A 13627-nucleotide genomic window follows, 5' to 3' on the forward strand; every position below is an offset into this window, starting at 1 on the left:
CTGTGAACACCTTGTCTGTCCTGAGTGTCTAGCTAGCACCCACGCAGTGAATGAGACCTACCTGATGTGTTAAGTTCTTGCTTGTTGCTGAAGCAGCCCTGAGAAGTCTCACAAGTCTGCTTCTTAGTGTCACACTCCCCAATAGAGCACTGGGTACAGGTATAAGTCTCTACACAAGGGAAATAAAAACTGCTTATGAAAGAATTCTATAATGTAAACTCAAAGATAATAGCTGATGTTTCCAGGAGCCTGGGAATCAAGGTGCGATGAAACCTGATGCTTGGCGCTGGATGCCTACAAAGCACAGCCCCTCCCTGAGGGGTTTATTGCCCACCATACGTACTTCAGGCATCTGGGAGAAAGGGGCCATGCATTTGCTCTTACCCACAGTACTGAACACAAAGGCTGTGAAGACACAGGTGGCCACTAGAGTCTTCAGGCTGCAGAGCTCCATTGTGGCTCCTCTGCACACTATGGAAGTGAGAACACAGGGTCAGAGACATGGAGTCCAGGCCTTTAATCTCTTGACCCAAATACCAGCCAGTGTTGCCTGCTAGCAAGTGAGAATTTATAAAGCACTTTCTTTGTGCCAAATGTGACTATTTGAGGGATGCAAAATGAAAAATATGCAATCTTTGTCATGAAAACATTCATGAGAAAAGAGCTTTCCTTCCCTAGGAAAGATTTGTATGGGGCACAGGGGTGGGGGGTCCGTCTTGCAGGTATGGAATGTATAGGATTTTCCTCCAAACCCAAAACAAAATGGGAGGACTTGATCAAGATGCCGAAATCATTCTTCTGGGCAGAGGATGGAGGCCCTCCCTGTGCTAGAAAAATCTATAGTACCCCAAGGAAAGTAGCCCTTTAGCTAAGGACAAGGGTTTCTTAGTTCAAAGTCACCTTTGAAACTGGAGCCAGTCACCAAATCAGGTCTCACCATCCCACCCTAGAAAAGCTCACCTTCAGGTACTTCCAGTCACCTTCTGAAGGGACTGCTGCCTCTGAGGCAGACAGAGGGAGAGTGAGCAAAATCCTGCAGTGGCCCTCCCTCCCTCTTTCTTCACTTACTTTTATAGGACTCATACCCAAATGGCCTAATAATCAAAGCACTGTACGTAAATACAATCCTGACAGCAAGCCAAGCGCAGTAAATCTTCTAGAAAGATATTGTGAAAACAGCCATTCCTGGCCTTCTGATCTTCTAACAGAAAACTCCATAGAAAAAAGGACTTTGTGAGCTTTGCTAACAAGTTTTAAGAGAGAAAGGGTTAAGAAAAGTCTGGAATTCAGAACCTTCCAGTCATAGTTTCTTCAGGAATTGTTTTAAGGTGACTGTTTATTAAGTACCTGCACCCTGATGGGCATGCCCAACTCCAGCGCAGCTGCTGTGGAGATGTTATTGACTGAACTGGGTAGTGCCATGAAGACTCCTAATAATACACCCCATTCAGAATTAAGTGCCAGAAGTTGGGTGAGGGGATTCCCCTCTTTCAAAGAAACAGCATGCGTCATTTCACAAATAAAAAGAAGTATAAACTCTTTTCTCCTTGGTCACCAGAAAGCCCAGAGCTTCATTTTATGTCAGCCATGAATCCTCTAACTACTCCCTCCTGTTCTTCACCCATGTTGGTATGTTCATCCTATCAACGATTCCTTCTCACCATTCAAGGGGCAATGGGAATATCAGTGTCAAGATCCCTCACATAAGATCACGGTAGGGGGTTGACCAGGGGGGTGTAGGGAGCCCTTCCATCTGTGATCTGCAGAGGGGAGTCCTAAGTCTTGCCCCTCTCCCAGCTTCTGCCGGGATTGGAGAAATGACATGTGAGTCTTCAGCTCGAAGTTGATGTCTCTGTTCAGCTACTCCTAACTCTAGCTGCCAGCTCTCCTCATCAGCTCTGTCCCTTCCTTTCTCCTCCTGCCCCTCAGACCCAGGTGACAGGACCCACTTGTATCTCTCTAAAAGTGAGACTAACAGTCTCCCTCTACCCTCTTTTTTTCTCCCTTGCCCTCCATTTTCTTGCTGATTTATTTTTAGGGCATAGACTCTATGCCAGGCCACTTATTTGAAATGGAAGACAAAGGCTAAAATGGAGTGATTCATGTTTCAGAAATCCCTCCCACAGGCATCAAAATCTTGTTTGCATATTCCAGAAATCTGGGACATTGTGGTGATCTACCTAGTCCTCCCAGGTCCTCCCTGCCCAGGAGCCACCCAAGCTTAATGCTGAAGACAAAGAAGGTGCCAGGCCCAGAGGAGAAAAACAGCAGGACTGCCATATACCTCAGAAGCCAGAAGGGGCAGGAGGGGGACAGAGGTCAGCAGGGTCTTGCCGGAATCCCTGAAAATACACAGCACGTGGGGGAAAATGAGGATGCTAACCTAGCATGTTCCCGTTGTTTAAACAAAGTTGACAAGGAATTTCAGGAAAGACAGAAACATGAGCCCAGAAAAGATCAGAAAAGCTACCAAACCCCTTGGAGGTGGTAAAGATGAAAGATGCCCTCTGGCCCTCAGTGGGAAATACCAGTTATATCTCCAATGTCATGTGGGTCAGATCAAGGTCATTATTATAGAGTAAGACCTGAGTTTCAGTATATGACATAAGTCTGCCATTTCCTGAAAACTCGCCTTCAAGGAGGAAAAGTATGGGCCCCTAACCCTTCCTGAGTCCTCCCACCACAAAATTGCAGTTTTTTGCAGGCTTCTGCTCTGATCTGTAGAGGATGAGTCTGAAGGCAGATCAGGCAGAGTGGGAGTGGGGGGCTCATGAAATTCCACAAGGCAGAGAAAAGTGGGATTCCTTCCTAGGTTGGAAGAATTCATACAGGCTCCTTGACAGGAGTATTGATGATGTGTGTTAAGAAACAATACCAGGATCTGTCTAGAAAATCCTGGCTCTGTTATTTCATGGCCTCTAAGCAATTTTCTAGCCAGCATTCTCTCTGAAACAGAGGCTGTCATTTCCCACCCGGCCCGAGGCTGGAGGGAGTCTTCCATTCTTACCATCTTCAAGGATTTGGCAGCTTTTCCAATCTTTTCTGGGCTCATGTTTCTGTCTACCCAAAAATTCCTTATCAACTTTGTTTAAACAATAAGAACCTGCCAGGTTAGCATCCTCACTTTCCACCACCATGCTGTGCATTATCAAAGATTCCAGCAAGACCCTACTGACCTCTGACTGTCCCCCTCCTGAGTCTCTGGCCTCTGAGGCACCCAAGAAGCCCTGCCACCCCTCTCCTCATTCTAAATTTCTCTTGCTCAACCTCTGTCACAAGCTTAAGATGACCGTTTAAAACTGTTGCCTGCTATTGTCTTTAAAAATAGGAAGGAGGTTATGTTGCAAGGGGAAAGACTTATTAAACATAGTGACATCAAATTTGGGAGCAAGGCCTGGGCCTCACAGAGTACAGATGAGCCCGACACACCACTCTACCACCCTAAGCCTCAAGTTTAGGTCTGCACAGGAAAGATAGCAATGCCCAAGTCTTAGGATGGTGGTAGAGGTTTGGGCATGTATGATGTGCTTGTCATGGTCAGGGCACATAGCTTCACCATCATCCACATCAGCAAAAATGGGCAAATGTTTGCATTTGGTGGAACAGGGATCAGGGGACCAATGGACCTGCTAAAATTTCCCACATATGCCTACATGAACATGAATGTTTGGGGGTCAAAAACATAACACAAGAATGCATCTTGTTTTTTTCCATCTACCATATCAACTGCAAGGACACCTAACAGGGTGACCAGACACCAGAACCCCCCTAGGCTGATGACTCCCCAGAGAGTCCCCACAGCATCTTCATTTTCTCTAATTTCTAACTGAAATTTCATCTTTCCTTCAATGGTCCATGTAGTTCACAAACCACAGCAAAACCACTCACCTATAGAAATGACTGGGCTGTTCCTGGCACATAATATCTGCAGGTTTCTCAATTGTTCTTTTCTCTCATTAAATACTTCTAGATTACATTCTTTCTAGTCCCCCAGAGAGGCCTGGTGTCTGGTAGATTCATAAAGAACCATCTGCTACTGCTTCACATGTTAGAAAGCTGTGCATCCGTATAGTTAGAGCCCTGTTTGGTTGGATTTTATTAAAGAGAGGAGGCCCAGGCCGGGCACAGTGACTCACACCTGTAATCCTATTACTCTGGGAGGCTGGATCAGGTGAATTTCTTGAGTTCAAGAGTGGGAGACTAGCCTAAGCAAGAGCTAGACTCCAGCTCTACTAAAAATAAGAAAAGCAGCTGGGTGTGGTGGCAGGTGTCTATAGTCCCAGCTACTTGGGAGGCTGAGGCAGGAGGATCACTTGAGCCCAAGAGTTTGAGGTTGCTGTGCGCCATGATGCCACATCACTCAGCCCAGGGAACAGAGTAAGACTCTGTCTCGAAAAGAAAAGGTCTCTCTTACCTTTTTCTCTTTTATGAAAGGGAACCACTTCCAACTCTCTTTGGAAGTGTTCTAAACTTTCTTTGTGTTCTTCCTAAATAAAATTTCTCCTAAAAAAGAAAAAGATTAAATAAGGTAAAAAAAAAAAGAGAGAGAGAGAGAGAGAGACAGACAGAGATAGAGAAGAGACCCATATATCCCACAACCTGCCACAGTTTCACAACATACCTAGGGCTGCTACTCTACCTCAGAAAACAGCATAAGTGATCTGTTCCCATGCCCATATGGAAGGCTCTTTACTCCCCCTACTTGTTAAACCTGTCCCCTTCTCATAGTTTGGCCGTGAACTCCCAATATGCTGAGGGGTAGGGATGAGGACAGTTTCTGGGAGAGAAGGTATGAGGCTAAGAGGCCAAACTTACAGGTTTGTCTTGATGGAAAGAGATATTTTCTGGTCAAATCTAGCTCCTTGCTGCCCTGCAATGATGCCAGATGCCCACCTGGCTTGACTGTCAGTGTGGCCTAGAGCCTGATGTGCAGACCAGAGTCAGAGAGGAGGAATGGTTGAATGGAAGGAACCCAACCGGTCTGTCACTGCCCCCAAAGAGTGGTGGCCCATCACTTCCTCTCGCAGAGAGGAAAACCACAGTGTAACTGATGTCAAACAAGGACTGCCCAACTCTGTGCTAGTTTCCTACTTCCCAGGGCAGGTCCCAAACAGCCTTTTATGGCCCAGTGAGTGCAGACTCAGCCAAACTGTGGTCACCCTGAGCAAGTTGCCAATCTCATAGTGGCACAGAGAAGAGAGGCCAGGACACTTGGTGGGAATCAGAGACTTTGATTTGTGCCTCCCCCACGCCTCTGCTTCAGTATCATCCTGCAGGACCCCTCCACGGACCCCGCTCTCTCAGGGCAGCTGAGTTCATTTTTGGAACCAAAAGAATATTCCACCCCTCATCCCAAATGAAAATGTCTCTGGGGGGTGGCCACCTTCCCTCTGGCCCCACTCCTGGCCATGGCTGAGAGAGACCCACTGCCTATTCTTCCAGCCACGGACACAGATTCAGGTTTTGACCAAAGTCTATTTCAGGTTCTCTGAGCTTCTCAATTAAGACTCTGATATAGAGGGTTCCATCTTTGTGTTTGTATTGTCCAACTTTAGCAAGAATCCTAATCCTGTTTAACCAGACCCCCCCATATCCAATCACACTTGATAACTAACTAATCAAGTTCCTCATCCTCCATCACCCCAAGGGGCTGTCTTGCACCCTGGCCTGCCTCTAGCAGGAGCCCCACAGGTCAGTGCAGTCAGAGCCACCCTTTAGGCTTGATGCTTCCTCTCAGTCATTTTCTGTCCACTACCCCAACCTTGCTCCTCGGCTACAAATGCTCACTTGTCTGTGCTAAATTTGGGGTTCTGCCTGGGCGGGTGAAAGCAAACTCCTCCTTTCCCCCCAAAGTTCTTGTGAAGATCAACTCACAGTTAAGGCAGATTAATAAAAGGAGGAGGCTTATTTGCCAGGCGCACAAGGAGAATCATGGAGTGATGACCCAGTATCCTAATGGGATCCAGGTATTCTTACACTCTTATTTGTGGGAGGGGAGACAGAGGGAGTTCTGTTTACCGGCAGTAATAAATGCTGGGGGATGGATGGACAGAGGAAGCAGACTGACTTATAAGTTGACCTGCGATAAGCATCTGGCTTAACATGACTGAAGCTAGGTTGGTGGCTCCCTGCTCTTCTTTCCTGTAGCACATTGAAACACAGGAAGTGAGGGAAAGCCTGCTGTTCCTGTGATGGGTTGTAGAGTGCAAGCTGTGAGGTGGCAGGGACCCCACTGCTTGGGAGAACATCCAGAGGACAAACCCCTTCTACTGACCCTCCTCAACAGATAACATATTTTCTCTAAGATTCAACTTTTAACGGAGCAGAAAAAAAACATGTTTTCCTTAAAACTTTAATTTTTGACTTCTTCACAGCTGCACTTCAAAGTAGTCAGTACATTTTACAGCTTATCTTGTAGATATGTAGTATTGCCCATGTTTTAACGGTCACACAGTAATAATAGATTAGGTTTACCTAGGAATTTGTACCTGTTTCTCTTCTCATGATTAAGTTGAAAATGTGTCTTACTTCCTTGAAAAACAACTTTATACTGCCTCCTTAAAAATAAAGCTGTTTGGGCACTCCAGTGCTGATGATAGAGAAAAATATCCCAGTCCTCCCGATCCCATCTTTGCTTCTCAATTCCATCTCTGCCTCTTACGTCTTTGTCTTCTGTGTTTTATTTCATCATTTCTCACTGGTCCTACTCTGGTTCATTTATCTTTTGTGCAGGTTCACAATAATGGGTCCGTGAAAATGGGTTTGTCTGGCTGTACAGGTAGAGGGAAGCCCCTTCCAAGGGCCTACTGAACTCTAAGGGCCTTTAATCCAAAATACTCTTTTTTTTTTTTTTTTGAGACAGAGCCTCAAGCTGTCCCCCTGGGTAGAGTGCCGTGGCATTACAGCTCACAGCAACCTCCAACTCCTGGGCTCAAGCGAGTCTCCTGCCTCCGCCTCCCAAGTAGCTGAGACCACAGGCGCCCGCCACAACGCCCGGCTATTTTTTGGTTGCAGCCATCATTGTTGTTTGGTGGGTCCGAGCTGGGGATTCGAACCCGCCACCTTAGGTGTACGTGGCTGGCGCCTTAGCCGGTTAAGCTATAGGCGCCGAGCCCCAAAATACTCTTTATACCACGGAGTCATGATTTGAGGTGAAATTTCCTGATCTCCTTCAAGCCTAGTCTCTTTCCCCCACTGCAAGACCCCATTCCTTGGGTCTCTATACCTGTTGCTAAGGGCTCCTTGAATAAAGTCTTCCTTACCATCTTCTACAACACTGGGTAATTTTTTCTCTTTAACATCACTCACCTGCCTCTCTGCCCCTACGTTCCTCCCTCAGGAAAGTGGGATAAGACCTGTACCTTTCTTCAGGTTTGTGGGACAGTCACATGAGCTCACCTGCTCCCTGAGAACACCACCCAGCTCCTGCACAGACTATCCCTGTGTCTGTTCTCCTAGCTCTTGAAGATCAGACAGCGTTTCTTATAGGGCATTTGCTTCCTGGATAGGCCTCTGGACTGTTCTCTCAAAAGCAGACCTCATCTCAGGCAAGATGGGCACCAGGCTGCAGAGAGGCCACTGAGGCATGGCCACTGAAAGAAGAAGGGCCTGTTTCTCCAGATGTGCAGTCTTGTCCTGTGACTGTGTGCTGCAAGGCCTCCTCACCTGCCATCTTTTATCACCCCCAGCCTTGTTCTTCAGTCTCTTAGGCCTCCTTTTCTGGATGTCAAAAATACCTTCTGCTCCTTTGACAAGGCAAATGTAGAAATAAAAGCATTAGCAGCAGCAGAGAGGAGGCTGGGTGGGTTCCACAGGCAGCCCTCAATTTCAGGAGAAAAGAATGTTCCGGAGAGGAATAGGGCAGGCTCAGAGCACCAAGGGCTGCCTCCTCAGCCTCCTCAGGATCTGACTGGCTTCACCTTTCTGGAGTTGTCCTGGGTGTTTGCTCACTTATGTTACCTTTTCAACCCAGATGCCTGCTCATAGGAGCTATGCCTCTGCCTGAGACCAAGACATTACAGGGCCCCTTTCCTGGTGGTGAGGACACCCCTGAGCTGGGTGGGAGTGGGCAGCCTGAATGGGAACCCCTCTCATTACTCATGACTTGCAGAGTCCACAGCAAACATATCAGCAAACACTCTGCTTCCCAGCCCAGGGGCCACTGGCCCAGGCAACTTGGGTTTGCATCCTGATTCTTCTATATGACTCTTATCTAATGTCTCAGCCTCTCCATGCCTCAGTTTCCCCAGTTATAGAATGAGGGTGAGATGGAAGTGATCTCCTGGGGTACTTATGAGGCTAAATGAGATGGCATACGTAAAGGACTCAGAGAAAGCAGTGTCTGGATCATGGAAGTTCTCACAGAGTGTTGACTGACATTATTTCACCATTTATGGAGCTCCTACTGTGTGCCCACCTTTTTAGACAACAGTGAGTGGACATAGATCTTCAAAGAAAGCAGGTAAGATGGGAGACAGAGAAGCAAGTGTGGTACAAAGAGGCAGACAAGGACAGTGAGGCAGGCAGGGCACATGCTGCAGGAGAGGGACCCAGGAGTCCAGGCCACATGCCCCAGTCAGCTAAGCCAAGTGCATCTGTGAAGGAAAAGAGGTGAGTACCCAACTCTGGACTAGCTGGATATAGGCTCTCGGGGGCTAGGTCAACAGGTTGGCCATGCTCCAGGGGCAGGATTGATGCAAAGTACACATGTGGCTCTGAAACATGGAGGCTTCTGACTCAAACCTCCCCCGTGGAAGGAACAGGTGGGTCTATCCTGGGCGGGGAGGTATGAGGCCCAACAAGGCCCTCCCTGACAAGGAAGGTAAGAGAGCACCAAAGCAGGGTTGTCATTCATGAGCCCAGAGATGACCAGGAAGGCACTGGGGCACCTTCACTGTCCAGAATATAGATTTGTGACTTTTTCATTTGGGCAGGGAGGCAAGGGTGGGAACTTTGGTGGCTGGAGGTTATTAAGGGCAGGATGCAGGAGCAGAAAGGGGGAAGATGGAAGAACTAGGATAAGTGGGGCCTCCTGAGGACAAAGTCACCTGCAAAAGGCCCTGCCTGGTTTCCACTATCCTCCTCGACCTCTTTCCAGCCTCTCCCCTTTATTGGGGGGAGAGGGACCAGGCTCACCCTGGTAGAGTGCTGTGGTGTCACAGCTCACAGCAATCTCAGACTCTTAGACTCAACCAATTCTCTTGCCTCAGCCTCCTGAATAGCTGGAAATACCAGTGCCTGCCACAATGCCCAGCTATTTTTAGAGACAGGGTCTGGATCTAGCTCAGGTTAGTCTCAAACGCTGAGCTCAGGTGATTCCACCCACCTCAGCATCCCAGAGTGGTGGGATTATGGGCATAAGCCACCATGCCCAGCCTCCTCTTACCTTGTTTGACCCCAGGGACAGGAGGCTTCTTCTGCAGTTCTGGGACACTGTCCTCAGAAACTGAAAGGCAGTTATCATCACTGAAAGGCAGTTATCATCATCAGGTCACAGACCGGTTCAAAGCAGGGGTGCAGTTTCACTTCTGAGCAGCTTCATTTCCCAGAAGCTTCACTTTGAGCAGTTTCACTTCTGAGTGGTTTCAACTTTTGCTTACAGACTGCAGGTCTTCTAAGAAGTCTTTGTTCAAGCCCTTCAGTCATTTATGTATTAATATCTTGACAGGTTTTCTTAACAATCTATCACAGTCACACACACATGTATAACACATATGTATAAATATACGTATATAAAATGTAAATGAGAAAATATATGTATATAAAATGTAAATGAGAGCACATAACTGTAAGTTCTATATAAAGATACCTATTTTATCTTTTTTAAGTTATACTTTTTAACATTCAATCTGGGAGAATTTTTTCTGATTTAAAATTCTTTTGTCATATAAACAGATCTTGGAGCTCTTCCTGTCTGTGGGCCAGTGGGCGGAGGTCTCCCCCTGCTCTGCTAATTCTTGCATCCTCAGCACCTGCCATGCTGACACCTAGCTGGTGCCAGTAACGTATGTTGATGACACTGACTATTCCTGTTATTCTTGATCTAAGAATAGCAATTTTCTACTTATGGAGGCTTTGTACTTAACTCTTAGCATATGCAAAACAAAATGGAGTGTTATGTGATAATATATTTCAACTTTATAGGCTATATTTCTTGAGTTTTAGCCTTTTCTTCCTTTACTTTCATATTTCTCTGAAAGAAGGATAAGATATGATCATTATTTCCTGAACCAACAGAGCTTGTTACCTTTTGACATGGTCCCTGAATTTCTTAACTTTCTTTGTAAGCAGCATGTATTGTGTTACATTATGGTGTGTGGCCATGAGAGATGACATTGGCCTCCCATCATTTTCCCAAACATTCTAAGGACATGTCATTAGGCACTTTTAATCATTGTGCGAACCCCAAGCACCTTACAAAGACTCCACAACATAACCCACTGTGCAACAGGCTGTGAGGTGTGGTCTGGTGCTCCTAGGCTACACCTGCACATCAGGGCACTGTGCTGAGTACTGCAGACAGTTGAAACATGGAATGTGGATGGTGGTGCCTGTGGCTCAAGGAGTAGGGTGCTGGCCCCATATACTGGAGGTGGTGGGTTCAAACCTGGCCCCAACCAAAAACTGCAACCAAAAAAAAAAAGAAAGAAAGAAAGAAAAGAAAAGAAACATGGAGCTAAGTATCTGTTTATCTAAGCACACATAAACACAGAAAGGGCACAGTAGTAATACAATGTAAAAGCTTTTTTAAGCAGTATACCTATACTTACCATGAATGGAGCTTGCAGGACTGGAAGTTGCTTTGGGGATTCAGTGAGTGAATGGGAAGGCTTAGTGACTTTATAAACTTAGGCTGCACTAAATTTATTTTAAAAAATCATACAGTGAGGCTCAGCACCCATCACACAGTGGTTACAGTGTCAGCTACATACACCAACGCTGATGGGTTCGAACCGAGCCTGCGCCAGATTAACAACAACAACAAATGACAACTGCAACAAAAAATAACGAGGCGTTGTGGCAGACGCCTGTAGTTCCAGCTACTTGGGAGGCTGAGGCAAGAGAATCGCTCGAGCCCAAGAGTTTGAGGTTGCTGTGAGCTGTGATGCCACAGTGCTCTACCAAGGGCAATAGTGAGATTCTGTCTCAAAAAAATAAAAAAATCATGAAGTGATTGCACTACAACCTTGCAGCTGCTACAATGTCACTAGGCATTTTTCAGTTCCATCATAATCTTATAAGACTGCGATCGTATATGCAGTTCTTTGTTGAAGAAAATGTCATTATGTGACATGTAACAATATTCACAAGTTTTGGAACAGGGTGTGTGACACACCACAGGGACGCATGGGAAAAACAAAGCAGGGCAGTGTGAACCATTTAGGATCAGCTAGGTTGAATAATTTTAGTGGGTGTTGGGCTACAGGAGTAGTCCCTAGTTGCCTGGAACCTGGCCCTGGGATGACTAAGGCAGAGAAGTATGTCCTCTATAGGTGTATACACAGGCCACAGGGAGAAGGTGGGCTCTGGACTGGTTGGTTTGCGTATCAAAGATGTGCTCTAGGTTGGGTCCTTATTACTCTGAAGAACTGGCTAGCTCAGGCCAGGTCGGGTGGCTTATAGCTGTAATCTCAGCACTCTGGGAAGCCGAGGCAGGTGGTTTCTTTGAGCTCAGGAGTTCTAGACCAGCTTAAGCAAGACTGAGACCCCATCTCTACTAAAAATAGAAACACTAGCTGGGCATAGGGGCATATACCTGTAGTCCCAGCTACTCAGGAGGCTGAGGCAGAAGTACCATTTAAGCCCAAGAGTTTGAGGTTACTGTGAGCTAAGACACCATGGCACACTACCCAGGGCACAGAATGAGACTCTGTCTAAAACATATAATGTAATATAATATAATATAATATAATACAATATAATATATAATACAACATAATATATAAATGAAATAATTGGCTAGCACTGAGAGATGTAGTCTCACCCCAGCAAAAAAAAGTATTTTGTTTTGCTTTGTTTCTATGTGTGATCACATCCTAAGATACAGAAAATTTAAAAATTACATTATTTACAATACACAGTTCCTGTGTTGCTTCCACCATAAAAGTGACACAGGCCCCCAGCAGTCTGAGAGTTGTCCCAAGAACAGACTCTTTGGCTCCAGGCCAAGTCCACCACTCCACAGCCTCCTTCCACCTGATCCCCCTCAGGGGACACTCACACACAGCCCTGAAAGCGAGTTCATCTGGCAAAGCAAACACAAATGTAAATCTCCTCCTTCCTTCAGAGTCTAGAAGGCCTAAAGGCATGTGACAGAAAACCCAAAAGGCCTCAAGCACTGCACAGAAGACACATCTCCCTGCCAGACATAAACCAGCAGAGGAACTTGAAGACTCCCAATTTCACACACACCCACGAGCAGATCCAGTGTCACACACACACTCACACACAGATCCAGTGTCATACACACACTCACACGCAGACTCCCACTCTCACACATGCAGATCTAGTCACAAACACTCGCACACAGACTCCTGCTGTCACACAGTGTCACACATACTCACATGCAGACTCCCACTTTCACATATACTCACATGCAAATCCAATGTCATATACAAACTCACACACAGCTCCAGTGTCACACACACACATTCACATGCAGACTCCCACTCTCACACACACTCACTCGCAGATCCAGTCACAGATACTCATACACACATACCCACCCACAGATCCTTTGTCTCTCACACACACTCACATGCACACATAGTCACAACACACACGTTCACACACACACATGTGAGTGCTAAGATGAAATGGAGGGAAGTGCTTATGGAAGTCTAGGCCAACAGACATTATGAAATGGGAAAACTTCATGAAATAAAAGAAAACTTCATGAAATAGTGAGATGTAAAATTTTTACAGAGATGTAAAAATGAGATGTTAAAAAATACAAGGAAAGAGAAGAAGACATGGGGTAGGGAGAGGTAGACAGGGAAGCACCAGAAGCCCCACCCTGCCATCCTTCTTGACCTGAAGCAACCACCCACCTGCAAGATGATTAAGAAAAGAGAAAAATCTAAGACTGAAACTGCAGGCTCCATTTGCACCAAAGCTTAGAATTGCCCATGGTACAATTAGATCCAAACAAGCAACATGTACATAGCCCCAAAAATCATTAAGGTGATCTTCAGATCTGATTAGATTCAACAGTAGAATGTCCTGAAGTAGCTGAGGTTGTGGTAGCCAGGGGCACGTCACAGGTGAAGAGTCCTGGCTGCCTACAAGTAGCTCCTCAGGACAAATGGGCACCTACCACATTTTTGGAAAAGACATTGGAATTTCTAGTCTACACAATCACATGGCTCCCCTTAGACTGGACTTCCAGTCCTAGAATGCTGACCACCATAGATGAGAAAGAAATGGAAAAATGGAAGCAGGACCAGACTGTGCAGCATCGGGGATAGGCAACTTCCAGGTCATCAGTCCCACACCCAGCAAATGACTTCAGCAGGAGTCAGAGAGAGCTCAAGTTCTCCAAGGCACTAAGATGTTTAGAATATCTGTTTCATCTGGTGCTTCAAATTCAGTGCTACAGCCAAGATTTCACTCAGACAGCTAAGGAACA

At 46.2% G+C, this 13627-nt stretch overlaps 1 long non-coding RNA gene across 1 annotated transcript; it reads right to left on the reverse strand.

Annotated features, from left to right (window-relative positions):
* Positions 1–60: 60 nt before the first annotated feature.
* LOC111722822 lies at positions 61–9433 on the reverse strand. The gene is made up of 3 exons (XR_002771483.1): positions 9386–9433; positions 385–471; positions 61–169 (listed from the first exon to the last, which is right to left on the reverse strand). It is a non-coding gene; the product is annotated as an uncharacterized LOC111722822 (long non-coding RNA).
* Between the last annotated feature and the right edge of the window lie 4194 nt (positions 9434–13627).

The sequence above is a fragment of the Otolemur garnettii genome, unplaced genomic scaffold (assembly GCF_000181295.1).
Source record: "Otolemur garnettii isolate 467f Iridium unplaced genomic scaffold, OtoGar3 scaffold00496, whole genome shotgun sequence".
Classification (NCBI taxonomy): Eukaryota; Metazoa; Chordata; class Mammalia; order Primates; family Galagidae; genus Otolemur; species Otolemur garnettii.